This window comes from Cetorhinus maximus, chromosome 11, assembly GCF_964194155.1.
Source record: "Cetorhinus maximus chromosome 11, sCetMax3.hap1.1, whole genome shotgun sequence".
NCBI lineage: Eukaryota > Metazoa > Chordata > Chondrichthyes > Lamniformes > Cetorhinidae > Cetorhinus > Cetorhinus maximus.
The window spans coordinates 3,750,856-3,755,618 of NC_135889.1; positions in this window are offsets into that span (position 1 = coordinate 3,750,856).

The window sequence follows — 4,763 nt, forward strand, 5'->3', positions numbered from 1 at the left end:
AAGATCCCACTGTCGGAAGTGACCATTTTGCTGTATGGGGAAGAGTAGGGCTGTGTTTGAATGAAGAAATAACTGAGGTGAATTCACAATGGTGTTCTTGTTAAGTATGGTGGATAGTTTTTCAGTAGGGGTGTGCGGTTAGCATTAAAGGTCTGGGATTTATGGAAAATGTGAATAATTTAAATAATGACTTATGTGATATAGTGTTAGGCGGTGCAGAAGTGTCCATTCCATTAAAGAAAGGAATAGGGAAGAAAAGAATTGTGGCTTGTGTTGTGGCAATAAAGAGGAGGAATAAAACCTTAAAGGTGGCGTGCAAAACTTAAACGTTTGAAGCAATACTGGATTATAGTAAGAAGAAAACCATAGCTCGTTGAGTTATTAGGTGTGAGCAAGAGGTATTGGAGGAGTTATTGTGATACTGTAGGGAGGGATACATCAATAGGTGATGCTTGGGAGAAGATTAGGAGGATTAATGGAACTTGTAAGATCAAAACTGTCTTGGGAGATGGAGATGATGTTGCTAAAATCAATCTGGAAAAGGCAAATATGTTGTAAATGTCTTTTGCTAAGCCACAAAGTAGTGATAATTTAGACCCTGAATATTCTAGCATCTGCAAATCTTTCCCTGAGAAAAATCAGGAGGAGTGAGAATAAAGGCAATCCTGTAAATGATTGGCTTACTTTCCATGAGCTGAAACAGGCAATTAGCAATACGAAAAATACAACTCCTGGGAGGGATCTCATGTGCTATGAAATGTTTCACAACATGGGGCATGATGTTTTGGAAGTATTTCTTGGGCTTTTAAGCTTAGTATGGGAGAAGGGTACCTTGCCTAAGAGTTGGAAATGTGCTACTGTAGTGCCAATTGGAAAGCCAGGAAAAGGTTTATCTAGTCCATCATCACTGGGGCTCACTGAATTGACGGCCGATATTTGTAAAATAATGGAGCACATGGTTATCGGTTGACTCTTATTATCTAGAGAGCAAGCAGCATCTGACACCATATCATAGTGGGTTCAGGAAGTTCATTCCACAGTGGATCAAGGTCTTCAACTTATCGTGTCCACGGACAGTCTATACACGGCCCAGCCAGAACTGGACACATTTTTGCGCCTTGTTGTTGAATTCGACAAGATCTGCAACAGTGCAGGGTTCCTCTAGCGATAGGCATTGCAGGAGATGTTGCATAGTCTGTGGCTCAGTTCCACATTCACAAGTTGTCAGGCTGGTTGTATATCCCCATTTGCTTAGTGACACCTTTGAACGACCTACACCAGTCCTAAGTCTGTTAAGACACTTCCAGGTTGCCCAGTTGCAATTAGCTCCTGGGGGAAGGCTTTCATCCGGTAGAATTTCCATTGCTGGGGGTTGTTCGAGACTGGCGAGCTGGTCTTTCCACAAGGCGATGTGGGCTTCAGATTGGGTTGATTGTAATGGAACAACACTGTTCATGAAGCCCTTCCTTGACTTTAGGCGGCTGGGTGTAGGTGTATGACCATGTAGAGGGTGTCTCTCATCTGATGTTTGACGGAGTCGCTCTTTCTTGCTGGCTACCGTTCTTCTTATATCAGGGGGAGCGATACCCGCCAGGATATATAGGCTGTTGGTATTTGGATCAAGTGATGAGGTTAGATATTGAAGGCTTTATATTATAAAGAAATCCTTATAGCAGTCTTCATTGATATGGAAAAAGAATATGATATGCTGTGGAAAAAGGTTTGAGTATAGAAGGGCGCATGTTTACATGGGTACTAGATTCCTTAGATTTTGGCTTACAGGTGAGGGTGGGCAGGAGTTGTCCGATGCAGTGGGGTAGTGGAGAATGGTATCCCACAGGGAAGTGTGATTAGTCTGGTTCCTTTTCATGTTATGTCTAATGATATATGTGATAACGTGGTTAAGGATATGGGACTGTCATTGTATGCAGATGATGGTGCATTTTGGAAAAGAGGCAGAAATATCAAGTATGCACTGAACAAGTTCAAGAAGTCTTAAGGGCATTTGGAGCACTGGTCCAGGCAGTGGGAGTTTAAGATTTCTCATTCAAAACCCCAGGCAATTATCTTCACAAGAAAGAAAAACCTGGATGGCAATGTTTTGTGTCTATATCGTAAACCAAATGAGGTGGTAAAGGTGTTTAAGTTTCTCGGGATCTGGTTTAATTGCACTCAGACATGGAAATACATATTGAAACAACAGTCATTAAGTGTAAAAAAGCGATTCATTTAATGAGATGTATTGCTGGATATGGTTGCGGAGAAGATAAGGGAACTTTATTAAGAATATATCAAGCAACGATACGGCCAGTGGTTGGCTATGGATGCCAGGCCTATGGATCAGCAGCAAAAACCTTATTGTCTAAATTGGACGCAATTCAGTCTCAATCATTGAGAATTTGTTCCGATGCTTTTATTTCTCCTCCGATTGTTGTACAGGTGGAGAATGGGGAAATGCCTCTCGAATTGAGGAGAAGGGGGATGGATTTGACTTATCGGGTGAACTTGGTAGGGAAGAAAGACAATCATTTAACCAAAAGTGTCCTTCAAGATAGTTGGGAGCACACATCGCAAATAAAGGGGAAATTTTGGGGGAAAGTGATTTAGTGAAAGAGTTGGGCCTGTGAGTTTTTAATATAAGCATACATGCACGCTGGTCAGTAATTCCACCCTGGTACGTTCAATATCCCAGAGATTGATTTTACAATACTGGACAAATTTAAAGGAAATAGTTTAGGTTTTAATCTGTCTAGTTCTGTGAAAGAATATAGAGATAAGAATCAGTTGGCTTACTTTCAACTCTATACTGATGGCTCTAAGGACCCTGGGAGGGGAAGGACAGGTTCAGCAGTTTTCATTCCTGAATGTAATGATAAGATTGCGAAAAGGTTATCTGACAATCCATCAGCATTTTCAGTTGAGCAGATGGCAATTATGTTGGTTTTAGAGTGGGTGGTGGAGGTAAAACCATTAAGAGTTGTCAGTTGTTCAAATTCATCATCAGCATTGGTCTCTACCCAATCTTGTTTTTTCTGAATCCAGGCAGGATTTTATTCTTGAAATGTTTCATTTATTGTACAGTATACAACAGGTGGGTATTGTGCTGGGCTTTTTATCTGTGCCAGCAGATAAAGGCGTGGCGGGGAACGAGACAGCAGATTCATTCTGTAAATCGCTTGATTCCAGGTATCGAGACTTCATTAAGGAAGATGCAAATTAAATCTATTATTAAGGATAAACTATATGCACTATGGCAACAAAAGTGGGTACGGATGAGAAAGGGAGACATTTATATCAGATTCAAAACAATGCGAGACATTTATATCAGATTCAAAACAATGTGAAGTTATCTAGTAAATTCACTGGCGAGTGCAGAAGGGATGAGGTGATTATGAGCAGGATTAGGATTGGGCACTGGGGGTTAAATACGTCTCCGTATTTAATGTTGAATGAAGGAAAGGTGCTGATGGTTTGTGTCAGGAGCGTGGGGTAGGATTCCTGCAATCGGTGGAGCATGGTTTATTACACTGTACTAAGTTTGCAGCTGAAAGGGGAACTATGCAGTTTCATTTTGCAACAGAAGGGTATACAGTGAGAGACAGTGGCTGGTATTTTAGCAGTTAGGTTTGGGTATTGGGATACTTATAAAGTTGTGTTGCCCTTTCTATATTTCACAGGATCAGCGCATAGAATTTGGACTTTCCTTTATTGCATTGCACTTCTTCCTCCGATACAGTAGGTGGCAGTAGTACACCCAAAGAGGTGTGAATTGGCCAGAAGCCATGAAAAGAAAGAAACATCTGGAAGTTCTGCCAAAGGGTCATGAGGACTCGAAACGTCAACTCTTTTCTTCTCCGCCGATGCTGCCAGACCTGCTGAGTTTTTCCAGGTAATTCTGTTTTTGATCTGGTTTAATTGTTGTTCCTGGGGCTGTGCTCATGTCCTGGCCAACTCGGGGAAATGGCCAGAGCAAGAGGGTCTTTCTGTTGCTGTCCAATTCCAAGGGGGACAGAAGGAGATGACACTTCTCCAGTGTCCCTGGAGCTAATGGCGATGCTGCATTGTATTTGTGATGAAACAGTTGGTAAAGTGGCTGCTTATTGCTCTCCTGTCAAGTGTCTAGGGCCAAAATCAGGAGAACATTGAACAGGGAACTGAAGGTAGAGAATAATGGCTGTACTCTATAGTGTTGACCATTGGAGCAATGCTGAGTTCCCACACACTAGCCTCATTGGGTAGCAGCCTTGCCCTCTGAGTTTGAAGGTTGAGGGATCGAGCCTCACTCCAGAGACATTAGCACAAAAGTCTGGACTGACGCTCCAGTGTTGGAGGTGCCGCATTTCAGATGTGATGTTAAACCAAAGCCCTGTCATCCCTCTCAGGTGGTCCATGAAGATCACACGACACTATTTTGAAGAAGATCAGGAGAGTTCTCCCTGCAGTCAGGGCCGATGTTTATCCCTTAATTAATATCTGACCTGGTCACCGACAGCTTTGCTGTTTATGTGAGATTCCTGTGCACAATTGGCTGCTGTCTTTCCTACATTCCAACAGTAATTACTCTGTTGGCTGTAGAGTGCTTTAGGACACCCTGAGGTTATGAAGGTCCTATAGAATTAGGAACATAGGACTTAGGAGCAGGAGGAGGCCATTTGGCCCCTTGAACTTGCTCTGCCATTCGATAAGATCATGGCTGGTCTGGTTGTGGTCGCAACCCCACTTTCCTGTCTGCCCCCCCCATAACCCATGACTCCCTTGTCAAT